This window comes from Anguilla rostrata, chromosome 7 (genome assembly GCF_018555375.3).
Source record: "Anguilla rostrata isolate EN2019 chromosome 7, ASM1855537v3, whole genome shotgun sequence".
NCBI lineage: Eukaryota > Metazoa > Chordata > Actinopteri > Anguilliformes > Anguillidae > Anguilla > Anguilla rostrata.
In genome coordinates this window covers 5735485-5757360 of record NC_057939.1, presented here as the reverse complement: position 1 = coordinate 5757360, position 21876 = coordinate 5735485, and the positions used below count along the sequence as shown (strand labels likewise).

The 21876-nt window shown below is 46.0% G+C and overlaps 1 protein-coding gene across 1 annotated transcript in view; it reads right to left on the bottom strand.

Annotated features, from left to right (window-relative positions):
* shank3a (SH3 and multiple ankyrin repeat domains 3a) overlaps positions 1-21876 on the bottom strand; it is a 315279-nt gene that overhangs the window by 60664 nt on the left and 232739 nt on the right. The gene's annotated exons all lie outside the window — the stretch shown is intronic.

The window sequence follows — 21876 nt, the reverse complement described above, 5'->3', positions numbered from 1 at the left end:
TGCAAGATGTGCAGACTCCATTGACTTGTTAACTACCCTATTGAGCATTAAACTAATCTGTACAAAGACAAACACAACTACCTTGAGCAATGGTCACGTTTTCCTTTTGCAGTTCATATAACCATTCACAGCACTAACATTAGCCTTGGTACTGAGGCTACAAACATTAGCCTCAGTACTTAGCTTGTATTAGCTTCACCCAGAGCTTCCCCCCCTAAGCTGCAAAACAGCTATGTTCTCTGACATCTAACCCAACGGTAAAGAAATTTGATATTACTAAACCATTAGCACATTTATATGACTAATGGAAAAAATAATAAGTACTCGAAAGTAGTTCCGTTGCGCTCACGGTGGAAATGAGAATTCATGTCCTCGGGTTTGGAATTTACACATTTCTCAATTACCATTTATTCAACGGCTAGGCCGTGCCTAGAAGAGAAAAAAAGAAAAGAAAAAAAAAACAGAGAAGAAAATGCATTCATAATCTTCTTCCAGAACGCGGAAATTTTCACGAGGAGATTTCCCAGCGGGCTTGAGTACGTCATCGGGAAACGGCTCAAATGTGTCAGGCGAAAAACGAGGGCGGCGTGAAGCGGTCTTGGCTCGCAGCCGCGATGTTTATCGAGCTGGCTCGTCGAGCGGCCCGCTCCCGCTAACGCCCTGCCCCCGCCGAGCGCCCCCCCCCCCCCCCATCCTCTTCAGGCTCCGGGCTCGCCCGATTCCGCCACACCTGCCCAGGAAAACACCCACTTCTCTCGCCCCGTTCGCTCGCTTCACGTCAGCCGCCCGAAAAGGACCGGCCGAGCTCCAGCCCCCTCAGCTCAAACCGTTCAGCCCGAAGCCTGACGGACCTGTACAGGTGTTCTCCTGAGCAGGACAGCCCCACAGTGAGCCTTGCAGACCCTCGTACCAGCAAGAGAGCGCTCTATTCTCCGAGCTCCCGCCAAAACCGTCAGCAGGAGACAGCACACACATGCGGGTTTCTTTTCAACACCCAACACTGTACCACACATACAATTCCCCAATACTGTACCACACACAAAATTCCCCAATACTGTACCACACACAAAATTCCCCAATACTGTACCACACGCAATTCCCCAATACTGTGCCACACATACAATTCCCCAATACTGTACCACACACAAAATTCCCCAATACTGTACCACACACAATTCCCCAATACTGTACCACACATACATCACATCTGTACCCCACAAAATTCCAATACGTACACACCAAGAAATTCCAATATGTAGCCATTAGATTCCCAATGCTGTCCACACATACACCCTAATACTGTACCACACACAAATTCCCCAATACTGTACCACACACACAATTCCCCAATACTGTACCACACATACAATTCCCCAACTGTACCACACACAAAATTCCCCAATACTGTACCACACATACAATTCTCCAATACTGTACCACACATACAATTCCCCAATACTGTACCACACACACAATTCCCCCACAGACCCCAGACACGTTGCTCTCAAAAAATCCGAATCGAATGAGACACTCAAGAGTAAATTCATGGACGATGTTTAGAGTTTCCACAGATATTTCTACTGACAGGTGGGGGCTAAAGATCTGAAACTAACTATTAGAGAGGAACAGTACAGCCAAGCAGATTGGGACACTGAAAAGGTTTGATAACAGTGACTTCCCAACATCTTCAGCCTGCCTCTCAAAAAGCTTCAGTCAAAAGCCACCGCGATGCTTTCAGATTTCCCCGCTCGCTAGTAAACAGAAATGAAAGGCTTTCGCTACCTCTGAAAAAGGTCCAATCCGCTACACGAGAGCTTTTAAACCTGCTCGGCCATGCTCTCCTAACCACGTGAAATTTCACCTTAATAAATGATAAAAATGCATTTGAAATGATCGGTGCTGTGCAGGCTCTGGGGAGCCTTTGCACTTGAGTCTTTTCTTGGCGCTGATCTGAGGGAAGGCAGCTCAAGTCGGATTAGAAAGCCTCGCCCGCTGACTCTCCCCTGAGCGCGTGAGGTGCTGCCTCGCCCAGTGACCCCAGTACAGGTTGCGTCCGATTCGATATCCAGGAAGTGACACGGCAGGGCCAAGGCGGCCAGGGTTCAGCTGGTTCCCGTCAGCGAACGCGAGCCTGTTGCATGATGGGAAGGCATGTTGCGTGATCCTGTCTGGGCATTAAGTCAGCTGCAGTGACATTAATGCTGACTGTGCAAAGAACACAGGCTTGCAGGGACCGAAAGGCCTCACAAACCGAACCCAGAGTGGCCATTTCAGGGAAGAAAAGAACATGCCAACAGGGACATTTTGAGGGTTACATTTATTTTACCATATTGTAAGAGTGGAGGTGTGCGCTTCATAGAAATGAAGAGATAGGCGCGAATGCATGCGAATATTGCGTGTGTGTGTGTGTGCATGTGTGTGTATTCTATGCGTGCGTGCAAGTTTGTATGTGTGTATGCGTGCGCATGTGTGTGTACTTCATGTGTGTGTGAGTGAGTATGTGCGTGCATGTGCTTGTGAGAACCACTCAAAAGACCCCTCCATCTCTTTATGCATTCAAGTACATCCTCAGTGCTTCCTGAGGGGCCCTGGGTCTGACAGGGTCAGGGAAAAGAGCCGGCTTCTGGCGAGAGGCCTGGGAAAGCCCCCGGCTTCCTCTTCCTGTTTGTGTGCGGGCGGGTGTGCGTCGGAGACAAGTGTCCCCCACCGGGACGCACTTGCAGTCCCCTCAATTTTGGTTCCTCGTCACCCCGCTGAAGTGCTATTTCCAGACCCCGGCACTTCAGCCGCTGGTAATCAGTTGTGATTCCAGCGGGCTGGCGGACTGAATGGATTTTAATTTAATGTCTGCCACGCTCCAGCACCCTGGGGAAGCCCATACATTAAGCTAACAAACCCCGCGTCGCCCACCTCCGCGCCAGCGGGCTCGGATAAACAAGCGGGGTGGCATCGCGTTCACAAGCGTTAGCAAGGGGAGGGGGTAAAATTTGCCTAAGTTGATGCAAACAGAATTTTGCAATTGAACTCTTCTAATGTAGCTGACTAGGTGTTTTAAATACCCTTCCATTTATCAAATGTTAACAAAAAATGTCTCAGATGTCGCGTTTTGTGTTTTGGCTTTCAAGAGCTGGGGTATTCAGGTTGACAGCCCTGACAGGAACATACTCAAGACTAACACTGGGCCCTCGCCCTACGTATTCTGTCGCACCAAAAAATGTTTATACATATACTGCAGCGTGTGAGTATCTGGCAAGGCCCAGCCTCAGGTCTCCCGAGGGTCAGACAGCCACGCTAACCACCACGCTAAAGACAAATTCACTGCACCAGCAGCTCCACTGGTGGATCGCTACAATATTACACCGATGACATTCGGCCCTATCAACCCAGACATTTTTTTGGCCCCATCCAGCTGAATCATCACCACTTTTCTCCAAATTAACAGCATCTCCGCTCATCGCTATGACAACAGTGCCGACTGTGACTCAGTCGAGCGTTCTGAAGCAGTCATTACCTCCCCCGGGGTCTCGCAAAAAGCAACGGAGACGAGGACCAAATGAATCAAATCTTCTAAGGGGCTTGAAGGAAAGGTTTCAGATCAAGAAAATGGCACCCGTTTGCTCTTCTGCTAGCATTTTATACACGGTGGCTAACGGGCGTGGTCTGAAAGGATCCAGCACGTTTAGGACTGACAAACACAGGGCACTGGGAGAAAGCGTTCATTCTCCTGACGCCAAACTCAAAAGTAAATACAGTGATTTTTGGGCCTCTGGTGAATGTGACTGGTTGCCTTGGTGATTACAGGGCTTTGCCATTAAAGGGGAAGAGAGAGTGCTGGGAAAGAATGAGTGGGCCAGACCTCACTCCTCACAGCCATGTTACAGTCCCCACGAGGGGCTGTCAATCAAAGGGTACTTACATAGAACACTGTTCACCCCCCCCCCCCCCCCCACCCGCCTCCTCGCTGCCCCCATAAGTGGCTATATTAGACATGTGATGCCGCCTGTGGCTGAGGCACCTAATCTACGACAGCTACAGCACACGCAGCTGGCTGCGCGCATCGGAACCCCTGCGGTTGGTATGGTAACAGAGACAGCCCCGCTGAACTGCAGTAAAGCACTCAGCACAACTTGTCAGACCTCACTGTGGACGTATGAGAAAGAAAAAGAAAAAAAGATTTTTTTAAAAAGCCAAAACCAACAAACAAGGACATGTTTTGACATTTTGTACAGTGAATAGCAGTTCTGCCAAAAATTGTCATCGCATAAGTGCACAAATGTGTTAAAAACTCGCAGTTTAGAAAGAGCCAGCAGGCCCCTCAAACATTCATAAAACGACCGTGTAAGGGATTTTGAAAGGGACTCAGTAAATTTAATATGCCGTCTACAAATACAACACTAAACCATAAATGGAGGAAAGGCTACTCGCATATCCAACAAGTCAGCATCAGCTGGAGTTGGAGATGTAAATATTTACACAGCGACGTCCTGCATTCTGTGTGCTGATGTATCAAGTGCAAGAAATATGTTCATTGCTTTCTCTCTATTCAGACACCTTACATTTCAGATTTTAGAGAAAATTCACTTACAGCTCCCACCCATAGAGGACCAAGATCCACAAAGGGGTGGATGTAGACAGCACTAGCCAATCAGGGCACCGCTAGCTGTTTTCTCAAAGTATTAATATGATTCTTAGTATTTTCCTAATGGTGGCATTTCATTCACAAATATAAAAGTGGGTCAGTTTCTTTCTCTAGTTTTACTTTTCTAAAAATCCTGTACAAGGGCAAAATACTCGGTTCACAATGGCCAGCAAGGTTATATTTTATTTTATTTCTAATTTCATTCTGGCAACAAATCCCCTGGCTGCTGCTGCTGCCACCATTTCTATCCACTGGTAGCGTATGCACTGCAAACCACTTCCCTCAGACCACAGGGATTAAAGGAGACCCTTGCCTTGCATGGGCTACGACGGAAGACACCATTAAAAGAGAAGGCGCCTTTCGAAAAGATTGCCGTCTTTCTCATTCAATGTCTTTGGCTATGATACAGACCGCTTGTTTTGCCACATTGGATACCATACGCATTAATATTGATGCGATTCTGGGTAACATAATGAAACCCTTAATTATACCACCCACTCCGCAGCAGTTCGAGAAACGGGGTGTTTCGCGCTGCTTTTCCTGTGATTTAGCTCCTGGCCGTCTGAAACGCACCCGGTGAACCATTAAAATGGAGGAAGTCAATTAAAAGGACACCACTGAAAAGGACACCGGGCCGTCACTATTTTTAATAAAACAGGCGACCCTCAGCCCGGGTTCGAATTTGATCCACGGTTGTTTGCCTGTATTGCCTCGCACTTCAAATTAAAGCAGGGACATCACAATCCTTCCACCCCAACCGTTTTCGTTGACTGTTGACGTCTTATTCCCCTTCAGTTCGACGCTGACATCACTTTGGACACTACTTCTCGTGAGACATAAGCAAGCCGAGCCATCACAGTCATGGGAGCGTCAGTTAAATGCCCAAATTCAAAGTCAGGGAGGAGTCCCCTGGTAGTCATGCTAGCCATAATTACTGGCAAACATGCCTCAATCGCCCTACCACGCGCCTTCATTATTGCCCCTAAATCTTTTATTGCTTGGCCAAGTATCACTCCACCACTGCACACAGCAACCGCTTCATAAAAACGCACAATAAAAGATTTAGAGGTAGTTTGACTTCAACGCCGCAAAATCATGGCATACAAAACGTGAATGTAAATTGCTGAGGGCTTCCGTTCGCTGAAGGTGCAGTGTGGTGCATGTGTAAGTGGTTCTGGAGTTGCATGAAGGTCGCCCCCGTTCATTCATATTATTACTTGGGGCTCACTAGCATGAGCTCCACGTCCCGTACGATGTGAAGGCTGGACTGATGTAAAAATGCTCTCTGTAACATCGACAGTATCATGGGTGGGTAGAAAACAGCGCTAGATATCAAAAATTCTGAACTATCCATCCCTTTAAGAGAATTACAGAAAAATGGCAAAGGCTTTTAACATTTGGATCAGTCCAAGTATAAATACCTCACTATAAAAAATTTGCCTGTGGTGGAATGTCTTACAACAAGGGTTCTGCAACACGTATCAATAATGAAACAAAAATATGACAATTGAAAATAGGCATGCCATTTTGTTTTTTTCTGGGTACCATGTCACACACCATTACAGAGGCTCTTTTCTGTACAAACCACTTATGATAGGCTAAGGATCTCACATGTCGTTTAGCATTGTCTACGTCCAAGGCGGGTGACGGAAACACAGCATTCCCAGAATGCACCGCCTGACAGTCCCGCTTCCCTCCCTGTTCGTGGGGTGCGCTGAGGACAGGACATGCGCAGGGGGGACCGGACGCCGTCCCTCGCTCCTCAGACCCAACGGAGTCTAGCGGAAGAGCCGAGCCCCAACTTTATTAAACCGGGAAAAAAACCTCGCGCAACCAATACCGGAGAGGCGGGAGAGAGCCGCAAATTACCCAGGAGGCTTCACACCAAAACAAAAAGCGGCGAGAAAAGGAAGCCCTGCGCGGATGTTCTCGGCGGCTCGGAGGAAAGCCTGCAGATCAATGCAGAGATAAAGATAAAGCCCCCTTTTCTCTTCTGCTGACGGCTAATACGCTCTGGCTAATGGGCACTTTCTTTCCTGCGCGCTTCTGAAAGGATCCGGCACATTAAGGACTGACAAACACACATCCCTGGAAGCCAGGGTCCATTCTCCTGATGCCAAACCCAAAGTAAATACAGTGATTTTTGGGCCTCTGGTGAATGTGACTGGTTGCCTTGGTGATTACAGGGCTTTGCCTTTAAAGGGGGAGAGAGAGTGCTGGGAAAGAATGAGTGGGCCAGACCTCACTCCTCACAGCCATGTTACAGTCCCCACGTGGGGCTGTCAATCAAAGTTTACTTGTATATACGCTGGTCACCATGACCAACTGCCCTGTCACATCCTCTTATTATCCCTTTGAAGAGTAGGGTTTCTAGAATGTTTTTTTTAATTCTAAGTCAGTGTTCTAGAACTCCATTGCTTTCAGTCACCAGTGCTGGCTGCTGAATCAGCACTGGAATGTTCAGTTAAGAACATTCCAATCGCGTATTTGTGATTTTGTTTTTCACCTGAGAGGGTTGAGTGGTGATACTTGGCTTGCAATAACTTGCAATTCATTCTCGCAGACTGTGGAATGTGAGGTGCTGTATCCAGAACATCATTTTGATGTGGATTTCAGGATGTGTGAAAACCCCATTTTTTCCCCAGGTAAGAAAATGAATTGTTCATCTGTGGAACAGCCACACTTGTATTTTGCAGGTTAAAACCCATAAACTGTCTGAACAGCGACATTGTACACTGGATTTGAGCCATAGCACTGATACAGTGAGTCATAATTTTTATTACATGTAAAACATCAAACTGAATGATGAGCCAAAAGTGAATTTCCACAAAAACACTGCCCACTATGGATTTTCCTCTCAAATAACACAGGATGCCAATAATTTCATGACAATAACAAATACTTTATGTTTCAGTGTTGAATAACAGCAAAAACAAATAATAAAACATATAATTTGAGTTATTCTGCATTTTTTTTAAAGATGAAAAAAATAAGTCCTTGGTGAGGAGTAGAAAGAAGAACTAGCTGTAATGGCTTTGCTTAACATCTACCGCAAATGTTACACCACACCTCATTGCAGAGTTCCCTAAAGGTGAGAAATTACACGTCGAAATTATTCAAATGCATTTGCCCTCACAGTGCTACAATTTTCACACACTCTCAATGCCTTTGCACAGTCACTTCATCTTAGCACTCACAATAGGACACGAGGGGAAAGAAGCAGAGTGTCAGCTGCCCTTCATTTGCAGACCCAATACAGGCATACGCATCTGGACAGTTCCACCAATTTAACATCCTTCCAAAAAAAAAAAAAAAAAACTGCATTTCTGTGCAGTGAAATATTCAGTGAAATTTTTAATACCATTCAATACTACCTATCTACATTTCTGTTTCATTTAACATAGTTAATCTCGGTCGGACTTGATTTTCCCTGTAGGCGCTTGAATAACCATTCGTTCTTAGCTTTTCAAAACTCTACAATCCATGGTTAATTGGGAATTATGCGCTTTTGCTACTGGAACTTTCCACTATGTTCTCTTCAGTGAAAAAAAACACCTTCTTCCGATCTTGCGAATCCTCACACGAAGTTTTCATCTTTTGCTCAGAGCGAGGAAGGAAGAGCTCGACGAACGCCTCCGTTTTCCTCGGTAATTTTCGAGCTGAAAATCGAGCTGTTGTTGTTTAGCGCCGCATTTGAACTAGGTTCGTCCCCGCGCCACTGCGCTGTTGCTATGTTTCCTCAAAGTAGGCAGTGACCTTCCAACTGAACAAAAAAAAAAAAACGGCAGCCTGTTGCCAGTTTTACATTTTAATTTTTTTTTCGCCGCGCGCTAAAAGGCGAGGGAGGATGCAGCAGAGCCAGCTGAGCTGGCCGCGGCGCAGATGCTAACGATTCTATTTGCATTTAAAGCAGCTGGTGGCGTCCAACCTTTAGCGCCCAAATCATTGCGCGCAGCCCCCGCCAGCCTGCCCCCAAACCCCGCCGAGCCGTGGGCGTTCTCTGGATCTCGCGGGGCGCGCGCGATGCGCATATTAAACGCACCTTCGGGTAATGGGATAATGCGCAATTACTCAGCCTGCTGGGGGAGGTGGTTTGACTTACAGATCAATCGACCGAAGACACAAAGACGCGGGGACAGAGAATACCAAGTGCAGGTGGGGAGGGAGGAGGGATGGTGGGGGGTTCAGGAAGATACAGGGATGCTAAAAAAAAGGGGAGAAATTTCACCAAAAAGGCTGAGATTGAATTTTAAATGTCACTCATTGATGTAAAAAAAAAAACAAGCATTTGATGTCCTTTCATGAGTCACTGGCGCATGACACGCACATTTATGACATTCCATTTCTCAGCCTGAATATGGGAGGCAGCACACGGTGAATCAGCGTATTAGTATCTACATTTATTTTGCATATCACAACTTACAATCAAATCACACAGGGCTTCTCTTGGGAAAAAGATATATTAGTAAGACCCTTTAATCATGGATCAGTTAGATTAAAGTTTAGAGAAGAGCAATGGCATATTATTAAGTGAAAAAATGTTCCAGTGAGAATTATGCCAACATCATACTAAATTAAAAATTGCCAGGTGACTCAGGTTCATTGATAGCTGTGTTTGAAAATAATTTTTTAAGAATGACATTTATTGAATGTGTAGCTACTGAAATTAAATGTATGAAAGATACTGAAAGGTAATAGGATAAAAAAGGTTACATAATTAATCGAAGGTTGTTATCAATCATTGTCAGGACAAAGGGGAAAAGGATTCTGACTAAAGTTGAGTCGGTGGATGAAAGCTGTGTCTGGTTGGTCAGAATAAAATACCAGCTGTTGCTACAAGATGTGCAGTGTAGTTACAGGCTATCAGTTCGTACATGAGGCCTACTACTGTTAAATAATATCTGAGGGTACAAGGTGTCCACTGGCCTTACATATCTGATGACACACAGGGGAGTGAGGACCTAAAAATACTAAGTCGACAGACACAGCGGGGCGGTGGGGTTGGGGGGGAGTTAGACCAAAGTATGCTTTTTTAGCCTTTAATTTGTTAATTTGAGGATTAAATTAATTTGAGGATTAATTTAAATGCGGTACATATTCCTCTAGATCTGGCTTAACATTGAGAAAATATTGAATACCATTATTCATTCGCCTTGTAATTGTAACTGATGTTCTCACTATAGAACGGAATTAAATACAGGCTTAGGAAATGGACATGGAAATAAAAATACAGAGGACACGACCTCGGTGTCCTCAGTGGTACTGTAGCTATGGCCCTGATAACACAAGTTGCCCGATGGTACTGTCATTACAATGCAACAGCGTCTGCAGTCAAAGCGAAGGGATTACCAGACCGACGCCAAGCCACTGGCTGCACACAGCACCTCGCCTGTAAACCCCGCCGTTTTCCCCCGGCTGTCCCCTCAACCGAAACAACAAAAAAAAATCGTTTTTTTGAAATAGGAACTCAGAGATGTGAACAAAAAAAACGAAAGAAAAAAATAAATAAATAAATAAGCTGACTGAAGGGTAATGCTGAATTCCATCGCTGAACTCATCAGCCTGAGCCATTATGCACGGCGACAGCGAAAAATCACCCTGCTGTGCCCCCCAGGAGAAGAGTTTATCTGAGTTAATGAGGAAAAACTGGATTGACTCAGGGATCAAATTATCTGATGGCGTGCCGGGGGGGGTCTCAGGTCCCCCCCCCCTGGAGGGAACCGAAAAACAGTCATTAAGAAATGTGTCTTATGAAAGACATGCTAATGACTCAGGGGCTGTCTGGTTCCCCAGTGTCCAACAGAAGGCACAGAAATGTGGCCAATAAGAGAGGTGACCTACGAAAGACGTATTTAAAAAGGCCCTCTTATTCGTGCTTCATACATGCCAGAAGACAGAAGGTGTGTTTTTGGAAGAACCAACACAAAACCTTTACGTGACTTGGTGTGAGCAGCATTTCACATGGTTTTTGATTTAATTGACTGAACTGTCAGCTGATCATCAACTAACTGAACTGTCAATTGAGCACTGGAATATTCAATGAGTTCCATCCCCATGTTTCTCCTCTGCAGTGTTGATGGTCAACATTCAAGAGACAAAACTTTTGCCATCAGCCCCCAGTGAAAGGGGCGAATGGGAATTGTAGTTCATCAAACAAACTTCATAACCTCAAACTGCACCTGTTTCACCTCCCATCATCCAGGCAAAAAAAAAAAAATTACACAGGGCTCTACTGCTCTGTAAACACATCCCAGACTTAATGAACAATCATAATGTTTTATCGCTTATGAATTCATGATAATCAGTCTTGGACAAAAATCACTACAAATCAATCAGTCTGTAATCTCCGTAATGGCAAATGAATTATGATTTCATGGTGGTGTTGCCTTCTGTTTAAATACAGCAAATATATGAGGAATAAGAAGAAATTAACTTTGTGGCATTCATGGAAATTATTAGCTGATACCTATGGGCAATTGTTCAATTATGCACGCGCTAATGTTTTATTTACATTCATAAAATAAGAATAGATTTTTCAATGAGAGGGAGTGACTTTCCACAGCTATGCTATTCAGTAAATGGAATCTTCCGCTTCACAATCCCCGAGTTCAACATAGAACAACATTTTGTCATTTGTTTTGCAATAAAACTTCCCCTTCAAATCTCAATTTCCTTTCCATTGCTCAGCCATTCATTTGAAAATGCTGAATTGGGCTTCCTGTAGTCAATATTTCACAAAATCCATTGTGGTGTGGGTTTAATACATTCTGCTGCCATAAACTGTATTAATCTAGTATGGCTTAATAACATCCAATAAACTGAATGAAATTAACATTTGGAACCCACAAAAATGAAGAGCTTGCATTACGTGGAACCTGATATAACAACAACAACAACAACAACAATAATTTAGTTACTCTTCCAGGAAAAGCTCAAAATGTGTCTATGAAAGTGTAAACTGCACTTGTTATGATCAGATTTCACTTGTGCTCAGTGGACTGACAGTCTGCGCCATAGTCTGCCATGACATTCTGACCATACTGTCCACGCTGTCAATGGCCTTGCTGGATTAGAAAAGGGAACGAATGATCAGGTTTAAACTGAGAAAACCCAAGCCCTTCTTTCACACAAGTACTTTACACAAAAGTAAGTTTCTCTTAAGTTTCCCTTAAATTTCCTTAATCGCAAATAGTATATGAATGACACATTTGTTGTGTGTGTATTTAGCGTAATCATTTCAGTTAAGTTTAAATGACACCAAAAGACAGAGACCAGCTCCCTTTCATTTCAGCTCAAGTTCTGTATCCAATTCCCCCTTAAAAAAAAAAAAAATGACAGCACCTCAGTTGATCTTGGAGCAGTCACAGAAGATTGGACGATGAAAGCGATTCTTGCGAGCGCCCCTGAAACGATTCGTCTATTAGCAACAAGCGAGACGGGCGGAGTGGCGCTGGCGGGCACAGCTCCCAGTAGGCCGAGCGGCGTCGGCGCGGACCCCGGCTCACTGACACGCGGCGGGCGTGGAGTGGGCGGCGGCCTTATTCATGATTGACAGCGAAGGGGGTAAGGGACGCAGGCAGGGCCGTCTCTCCTCCTCGCTCTTTCACCTCCTTGTTCTTTTTATGTCCCCGCCTCCACGAAATTTAAATCCCGATACAGTCCGTCTGTTTCTCAGTCTCGCTCTGCTAATTCTCCCTCTGTTCTCTCTCGCTCTCACTCTCTCTCAAACCGGCACTGTGTTATTAAGTGTACGGGAAAGATTACGCAACAAATTAAGCATGTTTTCAAGGAACTTAATTGATCATCGATTGACTGGCTGCAACAGAAACCAAGATACAACGAGAAGACCTGATCGAACGATCGATCGATCGATCGATCAATCCAACAAACAAACTGGCGTCCTTATCAACCCAACAGACTGCGGCCTCATTAGATTATGGAAATTGTTGTTTTAATTGTAACAGTGTAAACCGGAAAGGGATGCCCTCATCTAAAATAACTATAAATTACACTAATTGTGTAAACATCTGATGTCCCATGTGGTTTACCCTAGGTACCTGACAACAGATGCAGGAACCAATTTACACTCAATTTGCACACTTCAAAAGCAAGGAAAACATTTAAAACCGCTTGAACTCCAGAGAAAGTGTCACCCACACTAACACATAATCCCCTGATGTTCCAGCTGAAGCTTTCTTCTGCTCAATACGTCTCCTCAGCCTCAAGGGATACCCCCTTGCACATGTCTGAGCGCACGTTCTCCTCATATGCATTCAGTCCGGAATGCATACTGGACAGGGCTGCCTGCTGTGGTCACATGACCACAGCCCTTCCAACCTTCCCAGAATGTCAAGCAGCACTGCCAAAATGTTGCATCATGGGAACTGTAGGCCTTACAACAAGGTGGGTTTTTCCCACCAAGGCTCATTCACGACGGGGGGGGACACGAAGCACTTTGTCGCCGAACACAACTGCAGCAAAACGAACATCTGCCAAAGAGGAGATTGCAGCAATCGCGACGGGTGCGACACAAAGAGAAGGCAATTAGCCCGCCCCCCCCCGGAGAGGACGCCAGTGTCGCCTCGCTTTGACACCAGCTGGTGCCCGCACAAAACGCTTACGTAAGCGATTCTTCTGTACGCGTGGTGCTAAGCTGTGAGATCAAAGCAGAGGCCAGAGAATGCTGTTGCACAGCGGTGCTCACTACATTACAAGGCACTATCCAGAGTGACTCACACAACGTTTACATAGCATTCACACTGCATCTATTTATATTTATACAGCCGGATATACACTGAAGCAAAGCAGGTCAAGTACCTTGCTCAAGGGTACCACGGCAGTGTCCTAACCTGGGAAATGAACCTGTGACATTTAGGTTACAAGACCAACTCCATACCCATACTACACCGCTGCCCATGCAGTTCCAGGGAGGCCAACAGCAGCACACGCTGTCCGAATGCATTCTGGGAATGCCGCACCGGAGTGGAGCGAGGGAGAGCGAGGGAGACTTCTGCCCGAGCTTCTATTGGATAGAGTTCAAGTCTTCACAAGAAAAAAATCAAAATTTTAAAATTTTAAAAGTCTAATTTTAATTGTCAAGGTGTGTTTATACTGAAGGCACTGAACTGCAATGATCAGAACTTGGGCCCTCGACAATTCACAGCAGTGGCCAACCAAAACTGCAGATCGAAATCAAATTTCGCAGAGCAAAACTCGGCCGTCCATTTCAGGAGCACGAAGAATGATATTTCAGAGAATCGAGACGGCCATCGAGCAGACAAAAGACGAGACCATAATTATCCTCCGAAAAAAAAAAAACGCCCAAATGAGTCTGGATACAAGTACAATGAACCTTTTCAAGTCAATAATGAGTATGAACTTCTACTCTATGAAATGTATCAACCTTCCAGTTCATTCAATGACAAAAAAAAGCTCAGAAGTGCTTAATTACTTGCCCACTCCATAAAGAGAAGAAAATGTCAAACTGCCTGCAGACTGGGGGTCATTATCGGCCCTCTACATCTTAGCAGTGTGGGAGTCTGGAAGCCATCTTCCCAACGTGCAAGCTGCCTCCACGCTACAGCACGTCGCAGCTGCCTCCCGCAGACGGAGTGACACAGGGTGCCTGCTCTTCCTTTGCCATGTCGCCAGGGACCCTGTGTCCCTGTAAACCCCACTCCTTCACCCTCGCTTTCTATTTGGCCCTCCCAAACCGACCCCCCAACCCATTTGTCTGGAGCTACAATGGTCTGGAAGGGCTTGCGCTACTGAGAAGACTGACGAATGCCTGTGATTGGCCAGAGCGGACAGACCGGCGGCGGTCGTTTGGGCTCTGAACGGTGCCGTCGCGAACGCCGCCCTGTCTCAGCGGTATTTCTGCGACACGCCCGCCGTCTCCCCCCGGTGCGGTGTACGGTGGCGGCAGAATGAAAACCTCCACCATAGTAACGGCGTCGCCCGACGCCGCCGCTGGGATATCCATCGGGCGAGGAGGGGGGGGGGGGGGGGCGGGGTGCGGGCCGACAGCTGCTTAACCAGCCTGTCTGGACTCGTCGTCCGGGGCGCCTCGAAACGGGCCGACACGCCGGCGGCAGCCGAGCGGCGTTCGACAGGAGCGCTGACGCGACGCAACCCAAGCTCCGCCCCCCCGGGTGACTTTGAGAGCCGCCGCGGTCGGGCGCGCGGAGGGGGCGGGGCTGGGGGGTTCCGCGTCAGGCCGTATCGGCATCCTCGGCGCTAGCAGATTTGCCCCCGCACAGTAATTACAGAGATAAGATGCTGTTATGATAAGGTGGACAGAGAGCGCAAAAGCTGTCCTTAAAAAAAAGACACAGGCTACACACCTAAAACACCTCAACCTTCTCTCACTTTGTGTTGCTGGTCTTTCGACCTTAACCTCAAAAAATGACACCGACTTAATTGTAGCTTTACTTTATGTATAGTCAAAAGGGCAGTTTTCAGGCCTTTAAGTTGTACCATCACTGGCACCATATGGAACATTGACTTTTGACCGAATTTTTAAAAACAGTATTAAAAAACAAAACCTACTCTTCAAAGGGTAAAATGCCTCTTATGAAAGATGCTCTGGATAATAAGCATCAGATACAAACCGAAAGCATAACTGCTGCATGACATCACCTTGACAGCATTAAATGACCTTTCAAAGCTCTCCCACACAACCTGGTGTACAGTAGTGCATTACACCTCCCCACCAGTAGGAGGCGACCACTGACAAACTCTGAAACTTCCTTCCCATTCATCCCATTCCCATCGGGGATACACAGAGCTGTGTTAAGAGCTGCGCTTCTGAGAGCACCTGCAGTCAAGTGCTGGAGGAAGCAGAGAAACTGAACACTCACAAACAACAGGCACAGGCTGGCCTGGTAGCAGCTAGCCTCCCTTATCAAGCTCAACATATATGAGCCTGAGAAACTTCTCACTCCACTGAGGCATGATACCATCTAAGTTATTACTTCTTTAGGCAAATCCCAATTCTATGCCGACTCAGTTCCCAGCAGTATGCAGGTTTCACTGAACAATTACAGTACCTTGACTTAATTAGCTAATCAAATGCTTATGAACTCTGATTGCAAATTGTGCCAAACAACTTCACCGATTTGTCTCTCTCCCCAATTTATACAGCTGGATATTGCACTGACACAATTCAGGTTAAGTGCCTTGCACAAGGACACAATGGCTGTGCCCCAACTGGGAATCAAACCTGCAATTTCGGTGTTGCAAGCCCGGCTCCGTAAACATGAATAACATAGCTTATCATAATGACAAGGACAGTCCATTCAGCCCAACAATACTTTGCCATTTTCCCACCACTAAAAGGTACCTAGTGCATATTAGTGTTTACCTACAAACTAGATAGTATCTTGAACCTTATCAAGCCTGGTCTTGAAAATGCCCAGAGTTTATGTCTACACTGCAAGGCCTGGCAGGCTATTCCACACAGTGAATTCCACACTCTGTGTTGAGAAATGCTTACTAATGCCTGTGTGGAATTTACCTTTTGCTAATTTCCATTTATGTACCCTCATTCTACTGACAGAAGGAGCATAAACAAATTACGCTAGTCTGCCACGCATTATTATTCCCATATAAATGGCTTTAAGTGGAAAGATCAATAAGGACAGACATAGGAGGGACAAATTAGTGGGAGGGGTGGGCCACAAAGTCTGTGGAGTGGTCAAAGCTGCAGCCAAACAAATCTAGCACCAGAGATCTGTCACCACCAATCACATTACAACTAGCCTACACCAGAAAAATTAACTACATTGTCACAGATTGAACGTCCAGAATTTAACTAGGCAGCTGCTGATGTTTGTGTGCTGTTACATATTTAATTCTGACTGGCACCGCTCTGCAAATCCCCAAACAAACTCATAACCGCAGTTATCCTTCCTTTCTGTGGATGGAAATATTTTTCATACTGCACAGTCTGTTTGTCCACTATTTAAAAAAATGCTATCAGACAATAATAACTTGAAGGAACAACATACATTTCCAGTTGTTTTTTTTATCTTTTCCTAGGGCCGTAAAAAAAGGCGGGAGATTTATGTACACTGTGTTTCCAGCACGAAAGGTTACCATGACAATTAGAAATCAAGTGCATTGCAATCTACATCCTTAATCAAGTGGAAGTACAACGTTTGCTCTACAGTCTGTTAGGCAGCCATTAATATCCGGAACATAAGGGATCGCATTGACCAAAATAAATTTTTACTTGCTAACTTAAGTTTTCCAATTAATTAGTGACAGGAAGCAACAGGTATGACTCATTACATCGAATACTAAACCACTGTACTGGGTGGAAAATGGCTGACTGAAGTCACTGGACATTGGAGACAGTCACCGTGTTTCACCATTACAACACAGTGCAAGCTTGGCAGACAAGCAAACACTTTAAAAACATATTTACACAACATCACGGCAGTACAAGTTTGATTCGCCTTAGATTTGTAATCCTGTTGCCTGTGGGATGGGTTGGATTAACACTGTTGCTGTTGCTCATGGCTTCTCGTTCATTCCCCATTGCTAAGCTAAGGGCTAACAGGGACTAAACTTCCCATTCTCCAGCAATATCAAATCAAATGTATTTTATTTTATTTGTGTAGCGCTTTTTAAAGAAAACTCTCACAAAGCAGAAAAAAGAGCAGAATCCAGGCCTGAACCCCCAGATAGCAAGGACATGAGACAAAAAAAATTCCCCAGCGGGGAGAAATCTTGAGAGGAACCCGGCTACAGAGAGGGAGCCCGTCCTCCGCTGGCCGTCCCGGTGTAAAGTAGGGCAGACTGGATATCTGTCACAGAAAATAAAACGGGTTGAGCAGGTTACGGCTGAGGCAATAAACCAGCTGGAAAAGTAGAAGTCCAAAAATAGGAGAGGATAAAGGCACTGTGGGGTGTCAGTTTGAGATCAGGGCCAGGGAACCGGTTCCAGAGAAAATACAAGCTGGAAGTTGTTGATGCAAAACATTATTAATAATAATAATAACAATAACAATAATAATAATAATAAAGATAATAATAATAATACCTTGCCAATAATCTTTAAGCTGTAACCACAGTGATAAAAATATGATTTCCCCTGAAGCAAACATGCTCGTAAAAAAGACGTAAGTGCTAATGGAATGTCACACGCAGGGCGCTCGTCTTGCGCGTCGCCATTTTAATTATCGTGATTAATGAACGGGCCTAATAAGATCGGTTCGGGGGTAAGTTTTGCGTTTGGTTTCTGTACGGCTGATTCGTAGGCACATTTGGAATCCTTGATTAACGGTCGTCATTCTCGACTATCCAGAGTCGTTTGAGCATCAAAATGTTTTACCAGCAGCCTGTCAGTGTTGATAACTGTACCGTGGGGGTCAAACTGACTGAGGTTTCATTTATACCCACAGGAGGCCACGCTGACACGAATCCCGTGTACTGCGGGATCAATTTAGACAGTCGCTTTCAGCCGAGATGACAGAGAAGACGATACAGTGCTGACTAATTCCCCCAGACACACCTTCAGGGAAATATCGCTCAAACAAAAGAGGAACAGAGGAAGAAATGCATCTAATGCTCCTTCGCTCGTCCAAAATGGCTGAAAGTCATCAGAGTTCCTTTGAAGCTGGGAGGCTACTCTTTGGAGTTACATTAAACTAAAACACCTTTTATTCACACAGAATTATGGGTGGAAGACAGCACATTTTGGGGTGGGGAAGACATAGGGAAGAACCAAGACGCGGCACCTTAGCTAATGAGAGAGTTCCAGCTCCTACATTCTCATTTGCCTCATGAGTCTAAGAATCAAAAAAGCAGGGCGGTTGTTTTTGGAATGTCAGGGCTGCTTGAACCGTTGACGTTTTTGGAGACGTGGAGACAACGCAAACACATCATCTGCATATTCATGAGAGCTGACCTTTACCTGTGCCATTTTGCAGACAGCTGTTTGAAAAACAAGGCCACCACGTAAACAAGACAGAAAATTTATTGCAGGAACTTAAGGTGGAAGGGGAAGACACCCGGTGAAGAGGAACTGAGACCTTCTAGGCCAAAGCACGGGCGTTGCCAACTTTTGTGAGCAGGCTTTTGAAATTGGGCTGACTTGGCCACTGCACACCTGAAACCACAAAGTTCTAATACGTACGGGATACGTTCTTCGTGTTATATTTAGTCGTAAAATCTCATTACCATTACTACTTCGCTAAATAAGACAAAACGATTACTGGTGAGGGGAGACGGTTAGACTAATTTCAAGATTCAGCAATGAGGACAATTTTACTTGACAGACAAAAAAAGTAATAAAACAAGCTAATATTTCCTACTTGAGAGGAAAAAAATATGATTTTAAGTTTTGGATTCGAGGGCCAGATTTGATGAGTGCCTTGAAGCCACAGTGCTGGAACCCAGGGGAGACTTTCAAGAGGGGGGGGGGGAGCAATTTAAACAGTGCATTGAATTGTCCCTGTAAACATGACAACGGAGTATCTGGGTTAGCATCAGCTCGAGTGCCCGAAACGCTGAGCACCCAAAGGGCCTCGGTAATGAAGCTCCCACTCCTGCTGGGGCCGGCGGGAGAGCGCTAACGCTACAGGTTCGTTTGAAGAGCTCCACCAATCGCACGATAATCCAGACCACACCGCTGCCGTGTCTCTTTATCAGGAAAACACAGGAGAGACCCGCTATCTAAGATCCCTCTTCTGTACTCCGCAGGGATTTTGGTTACCAACGAGAGGTGGACAGATGTAGTGCTCTGCAACTAAAATAAATGGAAAGAAACGGTTGTTTTCTGAATGAAACGGTTATGTCACAGCAAAAGATTTCTGGACGCGAATAGCATAACCGCCTACAATGGTTATTCTGGAAGAATAGGCCTGCTGAATGAGGGTTATCAATGGAAAGATAATGTTACAGCACAAAACATGTACAACAGGGTCTGATAAATGGCCAATACTGGGAAAGATTCACATTCATACAGAAGTGAACTAAATTCTAATATACATTTCCTTCCCTAGTTCATTTCGCTGCCTTATACTGCAGACATTCTATTTAACATTACATTAGCTGCCTCTCTTATCCAGTGACTATAAGTATTCAGTCCTATGAGGAAACATGTCATATAACAATGTTCCTAGACCAGGGAGTTTATATGAAGCATAGCTAAGGCAATAATTCATGGTAGGACTTTAAGTCAAAACGTTTCCAATTACCGCATCTTTGGAAAAGCAGAAAGTATGGCACTGTAAATACTGTATGTGTGCTGGTATGACTGGTCTCTGCTCTGTGAGAGAACAGCACACAGGACTGGCTGTATGTGTGCTGGTATGACTGGTCTCTGCTCTGTGAGAGAACAGCACACAGGACTGGCTGTATGTGTGCTGGTATGACTGGTCTCTGCTCTGTGAGAGAACAGCACACAGGACTGGCTGTATGTGTGCTGGTATGACTGGTCACAGCTCTGTGAGAGAACAGCACACAGGACCGGCTGTATGTGTGCTGGTATGACTGGTCACAGCTCTGTGAGAGAACAGCACACAGGACTGGCTGTATGTGTGCTGGTATGACTGGTCTCTGCTCTGTGAGAGAACAGCACACAGGCCCGGCTGAGAGAGCACAGGTGCTATTCAGCGGCAGGTGGCTTCGCCAGCAGGGCGCTGGCCTCAGCTGGGCGAGGTGTAACCTTCCCGCGGCTCTTCCTGATTGGACCGGGGGCAGCGGTCAGACGTACGGCGCTAACCCCTCTCCGCTCGGCCGCACGCCTCCACGGCCGAACCCCGCCTTCGCCTCGGAAACAGAGGTCGCCAACGCGGCGGCCCCACTGGAGTTCACGACCGCGGTTGCTAACGCCGATTCGTCCTGACGACGTGGGCGGCGGCGGGTCGGTGACCTTTTCGCGCCGCGCTCCTCTCTCCGGAACACCGCTTCGGGCTAATCGCGGCCGGCCGGTATTGTGAGGGTATTGCCATCCGTCCTAATCGTATCAGCGGCGGAGACCAGACGCGCGGGTCGCTTCGATCGGGCGAAGACGGTGGGGACGCCTGAAACGACAAACGAAGCGGCCGTCTGCGAATCAGACGGTGCTCAACGAAAAAACCCGCGCGCTCCCCCGCTCCCTTCCTCCGTCTAACCCCCGGAGAAAAGTCTAATTAAAGCGTCTGGTTATCCACGCAATAATAATACGCTGGGTCATGAGTCGTGTTTGCTCTGGGAAGACGGCGAACTTCGAAAGGGGGAAGAGATCAAACGAAATTAAGAAAGCAGTTGGCGGGGCCCAAGCCGAATTGGTTCTTCCGGAAGCTTCTCTCTGGGCCTTGTGTTGACAGATCGTGGCAGCCCCACCCAAGGTCGCGTCTGGCGCACATTTGGATGTTACAGATAACGAAGGAAGAGTTTAAAAAGGCATTGGAGTGTGACTGTGTGTGTCAATATAAACAAACACAATCGCATATGAAACATGCACAAATACGATGTTTAAACAGTAACCAGCAAAGCCAATGCCTTTATATAGCTAGTGCTGCTGAAAACAATTTTTTTTCCAGATAAGTAAGAACTTGAGCTCAGTTGAAGGCCATTTAAATCATGATGATATACCTTCTTTTGTTCTCGCAATTCTTTTTCTTTTTTGGAGAAAAGCAAAGACACCATATGGATAAGTGCTGCGTTTAGGACTTAAGAGGGTTACAGGCTCTGAATCCAGAGGTTGAAAAATGACAGCCAGTGAACAGAAGCGCAAGAACATCATCTGCCCCAGTGTCATTCTGGGGGGAAAACCTCCAGAAAACAAAAAGGGAGATAACACTCACTAAACAGCGAGATCAAATCCAATTTTCCAACTGCCAATTTTAATTACTGGAAAAAATGCTGAGAAGATGAAGGAGCTCTTGAGGATGGAGGCATGCTGGGAGATTTCCATTAATTATGATTCCCGCACCCCCCCCCCCACCCCCCGATCTCCTCCACTCCAAAAGAACTGGGACGTTAGACCACTAAAATAACTCCATGTGGAGAGGAATACAGCAGGCTATTTCATAGAGGAGCTAATCACATGGAGCCCCGGAGTGTGAGGTCCTCACACAGTTTGCCGTGTTTATCTGAATTTGCTGCCAGCCGATTGGCTGCCTGGCTCCCTTTGCTGCGTTTGGCTGGCTTTCCTACCGGCGACTGACGGTGGCGTGCCGCGATTGGCCGTGTGTATTTGTAGATCCGATTATTCGTGTTCCGACTTGAATAGGGCAGGTGGCCAA